General features: G+C 44.5%; 1 long non-coding RNA gene across 1 annotated transcript; it reads left to right on the top strand.

The window, feature by feature from the left end:
- Window positions 1-3,554: 3,554 nt before the first annotated feature.
- On the top strand, window positions 3,555-11,980 carry LOC128342456 (uncharacterized). Its single transcript, XR_008314987.1, has 3 exons — window positions 3,555-3,630; window positions 4,362-4,593; window positions 11,542-11,980. It is a non-coding gene; the product is annotated as an uncharacterized LOC128342456 (long non-coding RNA).
- The last annotated feature ends 8,936 nt before the right edge of the window (window positions 11,981-20,916 follow it).

Raw genomic sequence — 20,916 nt, 5'->3', positions numbered from 1 at the left:
CTTGACCTGTCATGTTGCACAAGCAAAGGGAAATTCAGAACCACCTTTAATGTGTGACGGGCCTTTGAAACAAAGAGAGCTAGAGATAGTGTCCGTGAAATAATCAACTTGGCTTAGCTACAAATATACAAGTCGGGCAGTTATTACTGGAATGTCCAGACACACACAGGGGCAGTACCAGATTCTTGGGAACTTCAGGTCAACTGTCAACATATAATTGCTATTTTCTAAGGTGTCTGCTTTCTCTTCCTCTGTTGTGCCAGGCAGGGGCGTATCTAGGGAGGAGGGGGCCCGTGTTCATCCCTCTCTCTGGCTGCCCCCCAGAGTGAGGGAGCTAATGAAGAAATTAGGGAGGGATGGAGCTGGGGGCCCGTGTTCTTTGAACCCTTTCGCTCAATTATAGCTACGCCCCTGGTGCCAGGTCTCCATCTCATGACTTGTCTTGAAACTTGGAGGAAGAGCCTGGATATCTATCTATCTATCTATCTATCTATCTATCTATCTATCAGCCATCAGAACTCACAGCTATTTTCATTAACTATCAGCTCTGCAGCCATTGGAAGTGGTATTCAATATTGTGTATCCTGCAAATTCGATGTAAAATAATCTTTGGACTTTTATATTTATCTCTCAAGAGACTTACCAAACAAGATTTAGACCTATTATTATACATTGTTAGTGTCTTACAAACTTCGTAATGCATTACTACATAGTTTCATAGACTGAAAGATGTTATATATATAACAGTCTATGAAACAGTCTTTCAGTCTATGAAACTATGTAGTAATGCATTACGAAGTTTGTAAGACACTAACAATGTATAATAATAGGTCTCTCTCTCTCTCTCTCTCTCTCTCTCTCTCTCTCTCTCTCTCTCTATATATATATACTGGTTACGTTACACCATGTGTACAGCAGTATCTGGTTCCCTCCCCCCTTTTTTGTTCTGTGTTTTAAGATACTGCCCCGCCTTTATACCCCAGAACCCACCAAATTTCACCATTGTATCCATCTGCTCAAAATGCAGCCAAGTGAAAGCTTTTTGGTGCTTCATTTTCATATTGATTGTCAGGTAATTTTCCATTGAAAACTGGAGTTTCACACTTGCTAACCAGCCTAGAGTTCTTGAGGCTGTAGGGGCAGGGCAGCTATATCAGTTTGGACACTCATATCTAAAGCTCTTTGTTTAAATACTTCTCTAGCTCTGAAGACCAGAAACCTGAAGCAGAAAATACCACTCCAAGGTAGCAATAGGATTTTTCCTGTTTTATATCCTTATTGCCCATGCACAATTTTTATGTAAGGCTTTTCTTGCTAAAACCCACAACCCTAGATATTTTAATTGCCAAATTGTTTTCTTTACAGTAGGTCCTAAGCGTTTTTAGGAGTTTTCTCAAACCCACCTATGAGGTTGACATTAAAATCATGTAATGACCATAGAGAAGGATATTTAGAAGTCTTTCCAGAGCCTTGGGCATATTATTTATGTTTGTTTGTTTAATTAATGTATATACTGTCAGACTCCATAGCTCTAAGTGGTTCACAACAATAAATATAATAAAAACACAGTAAAACTATTAAAACCACAATGATTTAAAATAATTTACAATATTCAAGATCATGAAAAGCCAGGCTAAAAGAGTGTCTTAAGGGCTCTTTTAAAGGCTGATACAGATGTTAAACCATGGATTTTTATAGGGAGCACATTCCACAGCCCAGGAGTGACTACAGAGAAGGCCCACTCCCAAGTCGCCACCAGATGAGCTGGTGGCACCCGGAAATGGACCTCTCTCCGTCATCTTAATGTGCGGTGGGGATTATGCAGAAGAAGGCATTTTCCGAGGTAACCTGGTCCTAAGCCATTTAGGGCTTTAAAGGTAATTACCAGCACTTTGTATTTTGCCTGGAAACCTAATGGCAGCCGATACAGTTGTTTTAAAACAGGCATAGTATGGTCTCTCTGAGAAACCCCAGAGACCAATCTAGCTGCTGCATTTTGGACCAAATGAAGTTTCCAAACAACATTCGAAGGCAGCCCCACATAGAGCGCATTGCAATAGTCAAGCCTAGAGGTTACAAGAGTGCACCACAGTTCTTCTGAGATCATTATCTTCAAGGAACGAAAGCAGTTGTCATATCAACTGAAGTTGATAGAAAGCACTCCTGGCCATAGCCTCAACCTGAGAAACCAGAGTGAGGCCTGGGTCCAGAAGCACTCCCAAGCTACATACATCTTCCTTCGAAGGGAGTGAAACCCCACCCATCCAGAACAGGAAGATTGATTACGTTCCTCAAAGTATGACCCCTTACCATGAGTACCTCTGTCTTGTTTGGAATCATTTTAATTTATTGTCCCTCATCCAATTCATTATTGCCTGTAGGCAAGCATTTAGGGGGGTTATGCCATTTCCTGACGATGATGTCATGGAGAAATTGATTTGGGTGTCATCAGCATGCTGATAATACCCTGCTCCAAATCTCCTGATGATCTCACCCCGCGGTTTCATGTAGACGTTAAAAAACATCCGAGATTGGATGAAGCCCTGAGGGACACCATACAATAGCTCTCATTTCAGAGAGCAACTATCTTCTAGCGATACCATCTGTAATCTACCATTGCTGCCATGCTATCCATCAGCAGCCATTCCCCAAGCCCTGAGGCAACATCTCCCCCCAACCATGGCAACCTCTGCTCAAACTGTAGCTTCTCCATGGCCTGGGCACAAAACCCACCCCACCTGACAGCCATTTGGCAATAGATAGAGGAACGGCATTACTGTACAAGATGAATCTGAGGGAGGTCAGCACCTAGAGGGGAAAGCCCAGCAAAGGGGTTTAGAAATCTAATTTAGATGTCAGAGCAGATACTTTTCTCACAAGGTTTCCATGTTTCTTGCTTCTACCATAGCAAACTGCAATAATTTCGCTTTTGATTATTTGGATACATACATCCAAATGTTTTGTGTTTTGTGCAAAAAGGTTATTTCAGAAGCTTACAAGTAATTATGACTTTGAGATAGATTGTGGTGTACAAAGAAAGGGCTTAGGGTTACAAAGGCAAGCTCCCCCCTCCCACTCAAAAATTTCTGGCCACAGAACCCAACTGTTTTAATAAGCTGCAACCTAGCAATGGTGAGGGGCCACCTCATGTGAGTAACTAAAAGCAGCAGCCTCTGCAAAATAAATAAATAAGAACCACATCTGGAATTATTTATAGTGCCAGATGCTGCCTGCCTGCCTGCCCGCCTCCCTCCTTCCCTGCATACACACAGAATCCCAAAAGTGACGTTCTCCTTTGTACGGAGGCCACAAACCTCATACCCGCCCCGCCTCCCCCCGCCCCCCCATGATTTCCTGAAAGGCCCCAACCATTTTCCAGACTGGATTCAGCTGCAGACCTTGCCACGTCAGAGGAGACAAAGTGGATTTGTTTTCATGAAACTGCTCTTCCTGTAAAAGCTAGGAAAGGGGAACAAAATTGGATTACATGGAAAGGAAGCTTCTGGACTCCAGCCCTGCCTGCCCAGTGTTCGGACTACCTGTTCAGGAGGTTACAAAGGTGTACAGTAGTCTGCACATTGGTTAGACTGGGCTTGGATGAGCAGCACTTTAGGGGTGCAGGCTGTTCAGGTAAAGTACTGCTTCTGCTTGGAGGGAAGCGGCTTATTCTGAGTTTTGATGTGACTGGGTCCTTAGAGCTAATTACCCCTGCTCACGGGGCAAAGAGGCACCTTTTAAAAGTGGCGATTCTCTTTATTTAGCAGGGGGAGAGTAACTGGCCCTATCCATCCCCAGCACAGTACCTCCAGGGACTGTTGCTGGTGTCTATAATATTTCTTTTTTAGATTGTGAGCTCTTTGGGGACAGGGATCCATCTTATTCATTTATTATTTCTCTGTGTAAACCATTTTGGAAACTTTTGCTGAAAAGCGGTAGATAAATATCTGTTGTTGATGATGGAAAATTAGTTAATTGCATGCAAGGACTGTCACAGGGGGGCAGACACAAGAGAAGACAGACTTGAGCGTCAAGCTTTAAATGTAGATTGCTTTCATAACTAAATGTGCTTCTTAATCCCATCTTCATTCTAGGAACAGGACTGAAGGTGCATTTGTCAGGAGTGGACTCCTGCAAACTCATTGCAACCAGCAGTTCACTTCTATAGGCTTTGTCTTTCCTGAATAGAGAATCTCATTCATGCTGGCCCTGCTGGTTCTCATTTTCCAGACAAGTTCTCTCTGCATCTCACTCCCACCCACCCTGCAAGAGGGGCCTCCCCCCAGGAAATGGGTTGCTTGGAATTTGGGGGTGGAGGGCAGGGAAAGAGATTGTCATCTCAGTTATGTTTCCTTCTCTTTTAGGGCATATATGTCTGTCTCTAACTATGAAGCATCCCCGCTGAGGGGATATCAGCCCACAGCCTTCCTTGGAAAGTAAAGGAAATCTGGGTCTATAACATAGAAGCACTGGTGGCAGCTGTGGGGTATTGTGTAGGAAATGCTCGATAGAAGAACAAAGAGATTGATAGAATAAATGCTTCGCATTTCAGTAGCTCAACGGAGCCTGCTGCCATTTCTGGATTATAGGAACCAAGTAAGTAAACCATCTCCGAATCTTGGTGAGCTCTGCCCAAAGGGTTAGGGTGACATAGCAGAATAAGACAAACTGCAAGAGCGGAAGTGCTGATTTGCTTACAGGCACTTTAAGGGTCGTGTGTGTGTGTGTGTGTGTGTGTGTGAGAGAGAGAGAGAGAGAGAGAGAGAGAGAGAGAGAGAGAGAGGCAGAGGCAGACACTAACTAGAGTAAGGCAGACACTAACTAGAGTAAAATAGAAGGTGGTATTGGTCACCAAAGGCAACCAGGTATTCCCTGTAATGTGTGTCTAAAACCAACTGCATGTATTTATTTTTCTATGTAAACTGCTTTGTGGATTTTGGTTGAAGAGCAGTATATAAATATCCATAGTAGTAGTTTAAAAAAACAAGATGGCCTGGTTGACAGTGATCATTGCCCACACTCAAAACCTTGGCATGCTTTAAGATTTCTGAAATGAGCAGAAAAACCTTAAGTTCTTATGTCATCTGGCCCTGGCGATTTGCTAGTTTTCAGTTTTTCCAGACAGTCTAGAACATCATCTCTTGTCACTTCTATCTGACTCAGTTCTTTAGCCGCCATCCCCGCAAAGCCTGTTTCAGGAACAGGTATATGCTCAGTATCCTCTGCCATGAGGACAGACACATAGAACTCATTTAGCTTTTCTGCATATCTCACTCCATATTCTCACTTCATATCCTCCTTAATAATCCTTTTCACTCCCTCATTATCCAACGGTCCAACCATCTCCCTGGCAGGTTTTCTGCATCTGGTGTATTTAAAGAAGTTTTTGTTATCCCCCTTGATGCTTTTAGCTAAATGTTCCTCAAACTCTCTTTTCACCTCCCTTATTGTCACCTTGCATTTCTTTTGCCAGAGTTTGTGTTTCTTTCTGTTCTCCTCATTTGGCCAGGCCTTCCAATTTTGGAAGGAAGTCTTCTTCCCTTTTATGGCTTCTTGACGTTACCTGTTAGCTATGCTGGCAACCTCCTGGACTTAGTGGTACCTTTCCTCCTTTTGGGTACACAGTCTAACTGGGCTTCTAGTATTGTGGTTTTGAGTAAACTCTATGCACTCTGGAGCAAAGTGACTCTCCTGATTTTCCCTTTCAGCTTTCTTTTCACCATACTCCTAATTTTGGAGAAGTTTCCTCTTCTGAAATTCAAAGTGTCTGTGTTAGACTTCCTTGGTGATTCTCTCCCCTCATGTATGCTGAATTTGATGGCACTATGGTCACTGTTCCCTAAAGGGTCGATGACACTGACATCATGCACCAGGTCCTGGGTGCCACTCAGAATTAAGTCCAAGATTGCCTCCTCTCTGGTTGGTTCCAAGACCAGCTGTTCTATGGCACAGTCATTCAGCGTATCTAGAAATTTGAACACTTTGTCAGGACCTGACTGTGAATTTACTCAGTCACCCATTGAAGTCACCCATTATTACTGCCCAGCCTCTCTTTGAAGCCTCCCTGATTTCCTCCTGCAACTCCCAGTCACTGTCAGCGTTTTGATCAGGAGGGCGATAGCACATCCCCAGTAGCACACTTCCTTTCAGGCCTTGTATTGTCACCCACAGGGTTTCTGTGGAGGACTCCGGTCCACCTAGGTTTTCTACTTTGTTAGATTCTATCCCTTCTCTAACATACAGTGCTACTCCATCTCCAAGGCACCCCTCCTTGTACTTTCTATCGAGTTTATATCCAGGGATAACAGTGTCCCACTGGTTCTCATTGTTCCACCATGTTTCAGTTATGCCCACTCTGGCATTGGCATATAAGCATCTATACACTGAATCTCTTCCCTGGTGTCTGCTATCTTTCTTTTGACTCTTTGACCAGCTGTCACAGCCTTCTGCCTGCTCTTTATGTGCTTCTGCTCTGTCTCCTTCTGTTTTATCTGAATCTTTTACACCCTCACACTTAAAGGATGGCATTTGCCAAACTGGATACTGTCCAGCTCCCATCAGCTATTCCACAGGTGTCATTTTAAAAGCTGCTCTGCAGCCTTTTTGATTTTAAGCAGCAGCAGTCTGGTTCCATCTTGGTTCAAGTGCAGCCCGTCCCTTTTGTACAGGTCTTGCTTGCTCCAAAATGTATCCCAGTGCCTAACAAATCTAAACCCCTCCTCCCGGCACCAATGTCTCATCCACGCATTGGGTAATATGGTCTCTCTGAGATGACCCAGAGACCAACTTGTCCGCGGCATTCTGTACCAACTGCAGTTTCTGGACTACATACAAAGGCAGCCATACACAGAGTGCATTGCAGTAATCAAAGGTTACCAACATATGTAACACTGTTCTGAGGTCATTCATCTCAAAAAATGGATGCAGCTATCGTATCAGCCGAAGTTGATATAAAGCACCTCTGGCCACCCTGTGGCTTTCACCTGGAGCAGCAGAACAGATGGCTTGGCTCACTTTTTTGATCCATCAGCCCTGTAAACATAATCTTTTTAAGTTGCAGAACCACTGCAGCATGTCCCAATTTCCATCCTCAAGGTGGGAAAGTAATGGACAATTGCTCTGACTGGAGGAAAAGAGCAAATGAGTAAATCAAACAGAAAGGCCAATTTGGGGGATGTGATGGCCCCCAAGTCAGCAGGAAGCAACTAATGAAAGGGCCAGTAGCTAAGAAGCAGCTTTAAAAGTAAGGGGCAAAGAGGAAACCACTAATTTAAGGGAAACGATTAGGGGAAAACAGGAGCCGTCTTCAGACATTAAGGGAAACGGTGCAGTACAGGCGTAAATGCCCAAGCCCCACCAATCATGGATGTTCTCACCATAACAGAGACAGCATTTGCCTCTTTAGACATATGCCAGTGTATCTGTGAGTGGCACAGAGACGGCAGTAAGTGATGGGCCAGGGTGGGACTTCCAAGGTGCTTTCAGCATGCCGGAAAAGAGAATTGGTGTCCCAATAATCAGAATTTCTCTGAATGTCTGAAGAGGGCTAGGAGGATCTTTGCTGAAGGCAGCCCTGCTTCTGCCAATTTTTCAAAGCAGATGGCAGCAACCAAAAAATAAAAGGGGAAAGGGGATTTTGTCCTCCCACCCCCTGCTTTTGCATGCCATAATCAGGATCCACACCTGAGCCCTGATGAACTGGAGAGCTGGTCTTGTGGTAGCAAGCATGACTTGTCCCCATAGCTAAGCAGGGTCCACCCTGGTTGCATATGAATGGGAGACTAGAAGTGTGAGCACTGTAAGATATTCCCCTCAGGGGATGGAGCCGCTCTGGGAAGAGCAGAAGGTTTCAAGTTCCCTCCCTGGCTTCTCCAAGATAGGGCTGAGAGAGATTCCTGCCTGCAACCTTGGAGAAGCCGCTGCCAGTCTGTGAAGACAATACTGAACTAGATGGACCAATGGTCTGACTCAGTATATGGCAGCTTCCTATGTCCCTAACTGCCGTCTTCTACTCCTGACACTTCGTGGTAGGAAAAATAGGCTTTGGGGGTGGGGGGAACTATCTGAAAACCTGGGCGCTTTCCAGACTAGACCCTACAATGGGGTCAGGACATATCTCGGAAGTGTGCTTCCACACTTCCTGCGTTGGGACACCGCAGTCCCTACGGGGGCAGCAGGGTGCCGATCACATTTCCAATAGCTTGCTGCGAATTTAATTGCTGCGATATAGAGCAAGGATGTCGTACATCCGGTGTGGGCAAGTTGATGGTTTTTTCGGGTTGTTAGTTGCTGCAAGACTGCTCCTCCTGCTGTTTACGTTTCAAAAGCGACTTGCCCCGACGGAGGCATTTTGCTGCTGTTCCCGCAGCTAGTCTGGAAAGCGCCCTGGAGAGCTGCTGCTAGTCAGCACTGGCACTCTTGACTTAGCTGATCTGACAAAGTTGATTTGACAAAGATCTGACAAAGCTGATTTGACAAAGATCTGACTTGGCAGAAGGCGGCTTCCTATGTTCATTTCTTAATTGCTGATGGTGACTTGAGAAGTCTCACATGAGAACTTGGGCTCAGAATTAATTAAATGCTGTGTGGAAAAGCCATCACTGTTTTAATTCCACTTCCTGCTTATTGAGGAGCAAAAGCAGCTGAGCAGTGCTGAAGGGCCTCATGCAGAAGCAGGCAGAAGCTTTCCAGAATTTGACCACTAGATGGCAGTGAAGAGATAGGTTCTTCAAGACTTGCTTTTAAAAACTGTGATTCTGTAGTGTAGAGAGATGTTCAATTCGAACTGATCTTTAAAAAAAACAAACAAACAACCACCACCATCAATTAAGAAATGAACGTAGGAAGCTGCTTCTATTGAGTCTGTCCATCTAGGTCACTATTGTCTACACCAGGGATTCTCAGTGTTGGGTCCCCAGATGTTATTGGACTTCAACTTCCATAATCCCCAGAGGCCTTTGGTTGGGGATTATGGGAGTTGAAGTCCAATAACATTTGGGGTTGTGGATTATGGGAGTTGAAGTCCAATAACATTTGGGGACCCAACACTGAGAATCCCTAGTCCATACAGACTGGCAGTTGCTCTCCAGGGTTTCAGATGGGTCTTTCCCAGGCCTATCTGGAGATGTTGCCAGGAACTGGACCTTCTTCATGCATAGCAGGGGCTCCATCACTGAGCTTTAGCCTCAAATGGGTGGCTGATATTAGCAAGGACATAGACATTTTCATAGAGGGTGATAGGCAGGGGATGATGTTTGCAAGAGTGAAATGAGCTTATAAATTTGCCTTTTGCATTTTCCCCACTGGAAATTGCATTTCCCCCTCTCTTCCACCACATGTACCCTACTAAAGTAGTAGACTGTTTTGCTAGTGATCAACAGATGCTTCCACCTGGGAGTTTTTGGAGTGTTTAGGAAAGACTCACCCTTATCTGAGATGCTTCTAGTCACTGTAGACAGTACTGAACTAGATGGACCAATAGTCTGACTCAGGATAAGGAAGCTTTGTATATATGGTCCTATACTCTGGGAAGGATTTGTTGTGTATATTGGTCCCTGCTGGCTCTTTACTAGCTTTTTTTGGCTATATTATTACTTTAGACTTTTTAATTGTTTGTTCTTAATTGTATTATTTGATGTTGTCTGTTTTTCATTTTGACTGTAAACCACCCTGAGGGCATTGCTCTGTTTGTTTGTTTGTTTGAGTTATTTATTTATTTATTTATTTATCAATCAATCCTATTTTTATGCCACCCGATATGTACATCTCTAGGCAGTGTACAAAATTTAAGATATTAAAAAACTGATTAAAATAATGAAACAATAAAAAACAATTAAAACACATTAAAATTGTTACAATTAATTCTAATTAAAAGCTTACGAGAACAGGAGAGTCTTGAGAGTCTTCCTGAAAACAAACAGAAAAAGAGATGCTCTTATTTCAGCAGGAAGCATATTCCAAAGCCCTGGGGCAGCCAGCCACAAAGAAAGCCCAGTCCTGAGTTGCCACCAGGCAAGCTGGTGGCAACAGTAACCTGACCTCTCCAGAATATCATAACAGGCGGCAGGGTTCATGACAAAGGAGGCACACTCTTAAATAGCCTGGACCCAAGCCTTTAAGGGCTTCATAGGTGATAACCAGCACTTTGTATTTCACCTGGAAACTTACTGGCAGCCAGTGCAATTCTTTCAAAATCGGTTTTATAAGGTCCCTTTGTGTTGTACGAGAGACCAATCTGGCTGCCTCATTCTGTATCAATTGTAGTTTCCGGACTACTTACAAAGGCAGCCCCACATAGAGTGCATTACAGTAGTCAAGTCTGGAGGTTACCAGCATATGTACCACTGTTTTAAAGTTATTTATCTCTAGGAATGGACATAGCTGACATATCAGCCGAAGGTGATAAAAAGCGCTCCTGGCCACTGCCTCAACCTGAGAAAGCAGGGAGAGCTTTGGGTCCAGGAGCACTCCCAAGCTATGTACCTGATCTTTCAGAGGGAGTGTAACCCCATCCAGAACAGGCAGATCAATAAACCATCTCCCAGGTCCCGACCCCCTACAGTCAGTACCTCCATCTAATTTGGATTCAACTTCAGTTTGTTATCCCTCATCCAGCCCATTGCCACCTCCAAGCAGGCATTTAGGGAAGATATGCCATTTCCTGATGAGGATGACATGAATAAGTAGATCTGAGTGTCATCAGCTTACTGATAACACCCAGCACCAAACCCGCTGATTATCTCTCCCAGCGGTTTCATGTAGATGTTAAAGAACACTGGAGACAGTATGGAGCCTTGTGGAACTTAATCAGTTGAGCTGTATAAAAATTTAATAAATAAAATGTGTACCTGGGAACAAGAGAGGAAGTGTCTTACTGAACATGCATTGAACATATTGTGCCTACAGATCCATAGAGATTAACAGCCCTTTTTAACTTAATCATTTACTTCACCGTTTCTCTAGACATGTGTAGCAACACTTCAAACCAAAGATAGATTGTCAAAACAGGTGTTGTTGTTTTTGGTGAGACTGGAGGTAAACTGAAAAGGGGAAATGGAAATATCAAGAGAAAAAAGAACTATGTGCTGATCCCTGAAATGTTGGGGTCCTTCCTTATACAAGGAGATGGGGTTCTAGCTCCGTAGTAGAGCATCTGCTTTTCATGCAGTAGATCCCCTGTTCAATTTCTAGCAGCTTCCCCGGGAAAGACCTTTTGTGGGATGCTGCCAGTCAGTGTTGACAATACTAAGCTAGATGGACCAAGAATCTGACTTTGTCAACTTTGTTGACTTTGACTTCTTCTGGTGCACATTACATGCTCTGCCGTGTGACTGTTTTGCTTCGCAAATTTCTGTAATCAAACTACGTAGCAAATCAAGGGGGAATCTTTTTGCTCAAAGGCTGGCGAAGCTATTGTGGGATCTCAAGCCAGCTGCCTGCCACAGGAGCTTTGACGCCCTTTACAGTAGCAAGGGGAGGCTGAGTCATGCTGCTGGGTGGAGGCAAACGTTGGGCAATCTGATCCTCCTCTCCTTCTCTCCTGAGGTGCTGACCTTTTAGCTCACATACCTGGAAGCAGCCACAGAAATGTCACCAAAATCTCTACAGTGCGCTCAAGGGAATTTGCCCACCTGCTGAAGGCCACCAGAAACACCCTTCCTGTCCACGTTGAGAGATCTGCAGATAATTCCAAAGAATGTTACTAATCTTATCAGGAAGATTTCAAGCTCATGTTAGAATTCCTCACACACCGTTTCCAGGTTTAGAAACAAAACAAAACAATTTATTTTCCACATAAAGCTAACAAAACATTACTAACAATGTATCACATGAAACAAAGAACTACCAACAAAATCCAGCATTGTTAACCTTATAAAGGGCACATAAAATACCCACATTTTAAACTTAAATATTCCACATAATAAATATCTTTTACCACTCTGGCCTGGAATAAGTATTTGATTGATTTTTCAAATCTGTAGACCACCCCAACTTTCTGTTTCCGGGCGTTCACATTTCCACCTGAAGTGGAATCTCCAAATTAAATTTCAATTTTGCTGCAGGTGATATGTCAGCTGTTCAGCTTTAGTTAAAAAAATTAAAAAATAAAACAAGCCCTGTGGAATCATTGAATTGCTGGAGGGCTTCTACTTGGCTGTTATACATTTCTTAAATTGCTGTGACATGAGCCAACAATTCTCTTCATCACTAGCAAAAGAGAGATTGCGGAGGAATGTTGTACTTGAGACTGGCATGAAAGAGCAGCACTGAGAAAGGGTGAAAAACATATCTATTTGCCAGTGGTGTCGTGCTGCAGAGATGGGTAGGGACACAATCCCGGTACTTCCCCCCTCCAGGGTCTCCGCAGGGACTCAAAACCCTTGCCTTTCTACATGGAAACCATGTGCTGCTCTTGCTATTCCAACCATTTATTACCATGCTTCCTGCCTTGGGAACAAAGGAAGCTGCCATGCTGAGTCAGACCATTGGTTCATCTAGCTCATCACTGTCTACACTGACTGGCAGAGGCTCTCCATGGTTTCAGGCAGGAATCTCTTCTACTTGGAGATGCTGCCCAGGACTCAACCTGGGACTGTCAGCTTGCAAGTCCTACACTGGCCTAGTGTCAGGACATTCTAAAACCAATGACAGGGAATGCCAACTAAAATGCACGGGTTCCTGCCAAATGGCCATTGAATGCAAAGAATTTCCAAATGGCCAATAGCCATTTGGAAATTCCATGCTTTCCTATGGCCATTTGGGAGGAACCCGTGCATTTCAGTGGGCCTTCTGTGGCATTCCTTTTAGTACATTCCCTAGAGTATTTTACATGATCCTTGACTTCTTGTAAGAGAACCCCACAAATTATTGCATCTAAGTGAGGGGTGGGGCTGTCAGGGAGAATCACTTAACTTCTCAATTTGGGACTACATCACTGGTATCTGCTTCCTCCAGCACTGTGTATAAATTGTATAAACTGTTCAAATGCCCCCTTTATCTGCATTCCCCACCCCAAGCTAAAAAGCTCTAAAGTCTGCAGTCCTATGGAGACTGGGTTCTGTACTTTAATGGGGCAGATTTAGGCTTTTCACATTTGCACAGATACATTCCATAATTCGGGGATTCCCAAACTTGAGTCCTCAGATGTGTTGGACTACAACTCCCATCATCCCCCCCCCTTCAGCCACTGTGGCAGGGCTTGATGGGAGTTATTCTATCTATCTATCTATATCTTTGTTCGATTTCTAGACCGCCCTTACAGAATAGCTCAGGGCGGTTCACAAATATCACAAAACGGTTAAAATCAATCAATGATCAGGAATAACAATTTTAAAATACAATAAAGCAGCTAAAAATAAAACAATTCAAAACCTTATTAAAACCCAATACATTAAAAACCCTTTAAAACAATTTTAAAACCCTGGAAGGCCAGGCCAGACAGGTAGGTCTTTAGGGCTCTCCTAAATGCCAATAAAGAATTCAAATTACGGATTTATAGTCCAACAATGTCTGGGGACTCAAGGTTGGGAACCCTTAGCATAGTCAGATTGCCTTGCTAACTTTATCCACCAAGTCCTGAGGGTACCTGTGCTAACCTGTTGCAGCAAAAATGACCAAAGGTCTCCCTGTGGCACAACTAAGAAAAAATACTTGTTCTGTAATCAGATTGCTAGTCTTTAAGGTGCAACAGGTCTCTGTCATATTCTTAAAATATTTAAAGCCTGCCTTTCAAGAAGAACAGTTCTCAAAGCGGTCGCATATAGCAAAGAAATGGAAATCTATATCGCCACCAAGTGCATGAAAAGTGCTCTAGGTGACAGTAACTGCATGCAACAAGTCCAAAAATGTGTTCTATGATCAAATTGTTAGTCTTTAAGGTGTGACAGGTCTCTTTGTCATATTCTTAAAATATTTAAATCCTGCTTTTCAAGAAGAAAGCAGTCTCAAAGCGGTCGCAGATAGCAAAGAAACAGAAATCTATGTCTCCACCAAGGGCATGAAAAGTGATCTCCAGCAGGTGACAGTAACCGCATGCAGCAGAATATGCAAAGGAGATGGGTTTCTGGAGTGCCCCCTCCTTGTCCAAAAGATTGACTTTTCTTGTCTGCAGCAGGTCATCCAGGGTCTTGTGGCCCTCTGCATATCTCCCCAGAAATGGTTCTCTTGGGGTGGGGAGGCGATATTACACACCCTTAGCTGACTTCTTCAGCAGCGGACTGGCTCAGCACCCTCCAGCCGGCTAAGACCAGAAATTTCTGGCCAGCTGCCAGCTTCCTGAACCTTTAACCAAAGTTGGGAAGGAGGGAAACCAGATGGCTTCTTACTATTAATAGCGTCTGGATTTGGCTCCCCTTCCCCACCTTTGCAGAGCCACTACAAAATCCGCTCCCATGAGAGGGATTGCTCGGGAACGTTTGGTACAAGGAACTCAAGTGAACCACGATCTATCCCCCCCTAAGAAAAGCCACAAAGCAATAAAATAGGTTTTTTAAATTGTGTATGAAGAGCTTAAAGGCAGTGCACAAACAGATATTGGACTGACTGAGTCAGAACCGGACTACTGCAATATTCATATAATCACAGAGTTTTAGAATGGAAAGGGACCTTGGAGGTGCTCTAGTCCACCTCCCACCCTGCTCAGTACAGGAATCTGCTGCAGCACCCCTGACAGATGGCCATCCAAGCTCTGTTGGGAAGCCTCCAATGAAGGAGAGCCCATGACTCTGAGAGGCAGACTGTTTCAGTGTTGAACAGTTCTTACATCTGGGAAATTCCTCCCACTGTTTCACCTGAATCTGCTTCCTTGCTATTTTGGCCCCTTGGTTCTAGTCTGCAGGAGCAACAGCAACAAGTCTGCTCCTTCTATGTAACAGTCCATACTGTCTCCCTGCTTAGTCTTCTCTCCCCAGGCTAAACATACCTAGCTACTCTTTACATGGTGCTTCCCACTGAAGACAGATCAGAAACACCAGCTAGTGCAAAATGCTATTGCTTAGGTGTTGGTGGGTGTGGGAAGTCATCTGCAGTGTATACCAATTGTATAGGTTGCCAGTCTGCTGTGGATTCCATGCAAAGTTCCGATTTATTTATATACCGCTTTTCAACGAAATGTTCCCAGAGCAGTTTACATAGAGATAGATCGATAGATAGATCGATAGATAGATAGATAGATAGATAGATAGATCGATCGATAGATAGATCGATAGATCGATCAATAGAGAAAGAGAGAGAGAGAGAGAACAAATGGCTCCCTATCCCTCACAATCTGAAAGGAAACATAAGATAGACACCAGCAACAGCCACTGGAGGGATGCTGTGCTGGGAATGGATAAGGTCAGTTGCTCTCCCCCTGCTCAATAAAGTTTGTAAAGCTCTAGCCAGCCTGGGATCAGTTCAGGAGTTCTCAGACTTGGTCCCCCAGATGTTGTTGTACTACAACTATCATAATCCCTTTTGGTCATTGTAGTTGGGAATGATGGGAGTTGTAGTCCTACATTAGGAGGCCATAATCTTGAGAACCTTTCTTTTACAAATATTCTGGTAGTGTGGTAGCAAGCATGAATTGTCCCCTTTGCTAAGCAAAGGAAAATCATCTTTGAGAAGCTGCTGCCAGTTTGTGATTGTAGACAATACTGAGCTAGATGGACCAATGGTCTTACTCAGTATAAGGTAGCTTCCTATGTAAAGGGCCTTTTAAGTGTTGGTTGTTGTTGGGCTTTTTAAAATCAGCAAATTGGTACTTTGTCTGCATCTGTTTGCTGCTTTTACTTTATTTTATTTTTACATTTATACCCTGCTCTTCCTCCAAGGAACCCAGAGCAGTGTACATTATTATGTTTATCATCACAATAGGCCTGTGAGGTAGGTTAGGCTATTTAATGTCATTTTATGGATTTCTGTTTTGCATTTTAAAGGATTTTGCTTTATATGGCAACTGTAATTTGTTGTACAGTATATGCTGTTAGCTCAAATATGGAAAGCGATGTTAGCTTTCTGATATTTCCAAATATGGATTTTGAAAGATGCAATACAAATCCATGAATAAACACCAAGCCAGCAATCAAACTGGTGTAGAATCGTGGTTTGAAGGAGCAACTTCAAACCAAAGTGTGGCAATTGTATGTAGTGACCATAGTTTGACACAGAAGGAAAAGAACACAGACCCAGGGGCGTATCTAGGGGTTTGGCAGGCAGGGCACGTACCCTGGGTGCCACTTGAAGGGGGGCGCCATTTTGTAAAATTATTTTATTTTTTAAAAATGGCTGCCAAAAACAAAATGGCCACCGTGCATGCTCAAATGGCCTCCGTGAGGCCCTAGGTCTTGCCAAGCCTTGCAGAGGCCATTTGAGCATGTGTGGTGGCCATTTTGTTTTCAGTGGCCATTTTTTAAAAAAAAGATTTTTAAAAATGGCCACTGCACATGCTCAAATGGTCCCTGCGAGGCCCTAGAGGCCAGTGGGGGAAGGGAACTTTGCAAAAAAAACACAACCCCAGCCTTTAGGAAGCCCCCCGAAGGGGCTACAGGTAAAAAAATAATAATATATAATATAAGTGACTGTACACATATTCAGATTGGCACTATGTACAGAGAATCAGGGCTTGTGAATACTGAGCTGATGCTTATGAGCTAGGATTGTATTCATTTGCTCTTACTTTGCTTCTTGTGATAAGTGAGTTAAATGTGATGTCTTGCTAATATGGCTATTAATGGTGAATTTGTCTTTGAATCAGTGTGAAATCCTTAATATTAAGGCCCACTGGGAGTTTCTTGCTCTCTTTCTCTCATTTTAACTGTCTTTCTGAAAGACTAGAATATATTCCAAGCAGTGACACAGTTTACTCTGCATATCCTTTAATTATTTACAGAGTATCTGGGAAAAGTCAAATCCTCCATTTATTTTTAAAACTTATGTAATGGTGATGCTACAATACATAGTAGAGAATTAGACAGGCACTTCTGTTTAGTTTTCCAAGTACACCTCCACATAGTATTTGGGTATTTCATGAGCCCCAGCATACTGAAATGTGTAGTTTTCCAGCATTTTTTGGTCTGGCTAAGTCCACTGCTAAAATAGTTTTTGAAATATTAAAAGATTAACGAGCCTGACTTGTATTTTTCAGCTGATATTATGGTAAAATTATCTCAAAGATGGGTGTCAGATGCTTGGACAGGGGGCGCAATTTCAGTGTTTGCCCTAGGCGCTATTTTCCCTAGATATGCCTCTGCACACATCCAAAGCTCACTGTCCATACTGAGCCATAAACATACTATCTAATAATTAACAGAAAATAAGGCAGAAACACAAGGGATGGGATGGGAGGAAATCTGGTGGATGTAGAAACTGAGCCAACTGGAGGGAGGGAGGCGGGCAGGCAGCCAGGCGGGCAAGGCACCCAATAAAATCAAACAGGGATCAAGCTGTAATATAGGGCAAGGGCTGCAGTTCAGGGTTAGAGAGAGCCGATTTTGCATGAAGAAGGTTCTGCTACTGTGGCTGCTGCTGCTACTATGAATATTTATATACTGCTCTTCAATGAAAGTTCTCAAAGCGGTTTACATAGAAAAATAAATACATACATAATTAAGATGGTCCCCTGTCCCCAAAGGGCTCACAATCTAAAAAAGAAACATATTTATATACCGCTTTTCAGTGAAAAGTTCAAAGAGTGGCTTACAAACAAACAAACAAACAAATAGCATCACCACTTTAAAAGGTGTTTCTTTGCACAGTTAGTAGGGGTAATGCTCAGTTAGCAAGGGGGAAACTTCAGGTTTAGTTGCTGGCAGCATCTCCAGTTAGGGCTGGGGAAGACCCTTCTCTGTCTGAAACCCTGTAAAGCTGCTGCCAGTCAGAGTAGCCAATACTAAGCTAGATGGATAAAGGGACAGACTCAGTAGAAGGCAGCTTGATATATTCACCCATAGCTCAGTGACAGAGCATCTACTCTGCATGCAGAAGATTTCCAAGTTCAATCCCTGGCATCTCTCACCAAGGCTGACTCACAATACAATAGGGCAGGGAAAGACACCAGTTTGAACTCCTGGAGAGCTCCTGCCAGTCAGAGCAGACAACTCTGAGCCATATGAGCTAAGCATGCAACTCAGTACAAGGCAGCTTCATACAGCAACACTGAATCAGGAAGTACCAGAATGAATAATTGCATTTTCAGGCTCCTATTAGGGATGTGCACGAACCTGTTCGGAGGCCCTTTTAAGGGCCTCCGAACAGGTTCGAACATGGGGCCAGTTCAAAGTTCGACGGGGGAGGGTGCCGCTTTACGGGCGGAGGAGGGTGAACTTACCCCTCCCGCCACTTTTCCCTCGCCGGCACTTGTTGCTGTTAAAAGCTTTCAGGGCGGCATACCTCCCTGCTGCCCCTCCCCCCGCCTCGGCCAGAAGTGGCCAGAAGTACCGGGTGCAGGTATGCCTGTTGTGCGCGCCCATGATGTGCACACACGTGCACGTGACGGCCACTTCCGGCCGAGGAAGGGGAAGGGGTGGCAGGGAGGTACGCTGCCGCCCTGAAGGCTTCTAACAGCAATGAGCACCGGTGAGGGGAAAGCGGTGGGAGGGGAAGGTTCACCCTCCTCCACCCTTAGAGCGGCTCCCCCTCCGCCTGCGAACTGCCCAGCAGCAGTTCTGAGCACATCCCTAGCTCCTACCACAAAAAAGGAAACTGCTGAGTGCTCTTGCCAGAGCCTCAATGGTCTCCATGTTGGGGTGATTCATTGGCTCATCCAGAATGTAGAAATTGGGGCAGGACATGGTCATTTGGGCAAAGGCCACCCTGCTCTTCTGGCCTTCAAGCAGGCTGGCAACTGGGTGGACTGCTAGCTCTCCGGAGATGCCATAGCACCCCAGCTAGTGAAGGTACTCCTCCTCTGTCTTCCCTGGGAACCTCTTTGCTAGTAACTCTGTGGCACTGATGCCCCACACAAATAGGAGCCCCCAAAAGTCTAATATGCAACACTTGAGAGAGCAACTTGCTCTAAGCGGAAACAGAGCTAGAATGAGGCTTTGTATGCCTTCAGGTTCAGCCCATCACACCCAGGCTCTGCCAGAGATTTAAAGGGATAGTGACAGGAACGGGACCCTCTGGCTTGTGCTCTTTGTCTGGAACATAGGATGCTTCCTTCTACAGAGTCAGGCCATTGGTCCATCTAGCTGAGTATTGTCTACACAGACTGGCAGTGGCTTCTCCCAGGTTGCAGGCAGGCAGGGAAGAGTCTCTCTCAGCCCTATCTTAGAGTTGCTGCCAGGAAAGGAACTTGGAACCTTCTGCATGCAAGCATGAAGATCCTCTTCCCAGAGTGGTCCCATCCCATAAGGGGAATATCTGGCAGTTCAAATGCAAACCAGGATGGACCCTGCTTAGCAAAGGGGACAAGTCATACTTGCTACCACAAGACCAGTTCTCCTCCCTCCCTTTGCTCTATCAAGTCCCTCCTGGCCTGTTGCTGGTGGGCAGGTTTGTGGCAGCTTGAGCTGCAGGAAGGGCTTCTTTATCAAGGAGCTCAGGCTCAAAAGCAGAGAGTGTTGCTGGCTGCATAGTCTCCAGTACTAGGATTCCTGGCTCTGGGGTGTCCTAACTGGCTGTGTCATAAGAACACAGGAAGCTGTCTTCGACTGAGTCAGACCCTTGGTCCATCTAGTTCAGAACTGGCTGCACTGACTGCAGCTGCTCTCCAAGGTTTCAGGCAGGAGTATGTCCTAGATCTACTTGGAGATGCTTCCAGGGATTGAAGCTGCGACCTTCTGCACGGAACTACAGCCTCATCCCCTCAGAGGAACATCTTACAAAACTCAGTGCTCATATGTAGTCACCCATCCAAATGTAAATCAAGACTAACTCTGCTTAGCAAAGGGGGCAGTTCATGCCTGCTACCACAACACCAGCACTCCATCCCCATTCTATCCTGTCCCGCAGAGAACCTACAAGGGAAAACAGAACTGCAGCACTGTCGATCCCTGGTTGCAGTGGGCTCTGAGACAAAAAGTGGAGAAGGGCTCCTGCCCCCCTGACTTCTTCAGGGTAGCATGGGGGCTGGGGGGCAGCAAAGAGCAAGCATTCATCCCGCCAGTGCCCCCGCTGGGGTCCAGGGATAGGTGTACCCTGGGCCACATTGTACCTTCCCAACCTTGGGTCTCCATATGTTGGAGGACTGTGTGGTGTTTTTGGTTAACCTATTCCTCGATCCAGGTCAGCTTTTGAATGGGGCTTTAGTTACAGGTGTTCCAGTCCTGGAGTAGAGGCGGAGCTAACAGCCAGCCAGCAGTCTGAAAAGCAGTCTGCACTTGCCTCTCTGTACATAATAGCCATTTCATTAAAATTTATTTTTTATTTATAAACTGCCCCATCCAGAGGCTCTGGGCGGTGTACAATAACTTTTAAAAAGACATAAAACCCACAATTAAAACAATGCTAAAACAATATAAAAATAATTCAAAAATGATAAAAACTATTTAAAACCAATTAAAAAAACTTTTAAAAACAACAACACTTTATAAGCCTTGGAAGGCCAGGCCAAATAAATAGGTTTTTAGGGCTCTCTTAAAGGCCGACAGCGAGCCTAAACTGCAGATATCTGCCAGGAGTGCATTCATAGACCAGGAGCAGCTGCAGAAAAGGCCCGGTTCCGAGTCGCCACCAGACGTACTGGTGGCAACTGGAGACGGACCTCTCCAGATGACCTCAACGAGCGATGGGGATCATACCGAAGAAGGCGCTTTCAAAGGTAACCTGGACCCAAGCCGTTCAGGGCTTTAAAGGTAATAACCAGCACTTTGTATTTCACCCGGAAACATATTGGCAGCCAGTGCAGCTGTTTTAAGACAGGCATAATATGGTCTCTCCGGGTTACCCCAGAGACCAATCTGGCTGCTGCATTTTGGACTAATTGAAGTTTCCGATGTACAA

The sequence above is a fragment of the Hemicordylus capensis genome, chromosome 2 (genome assembly GCF_027244095.1).
Source record: "Hemicordylus capensis ecotype Gifberg chromosome 2, rHemCap1.1.pri, whole genome shotgun sequence".
Lineage (NCBI taxonomy): Eukaryota > Metazoa > Chordata > Lepidosauria > Squamata > Cordylidae > Hemicordylus > Hemicordylus capensis.
The sequence above is the reverse complement of the archived record's forward strand: the minus strand, read 5'-3'. Positions and strand labels throughout refer to the sequence as shown.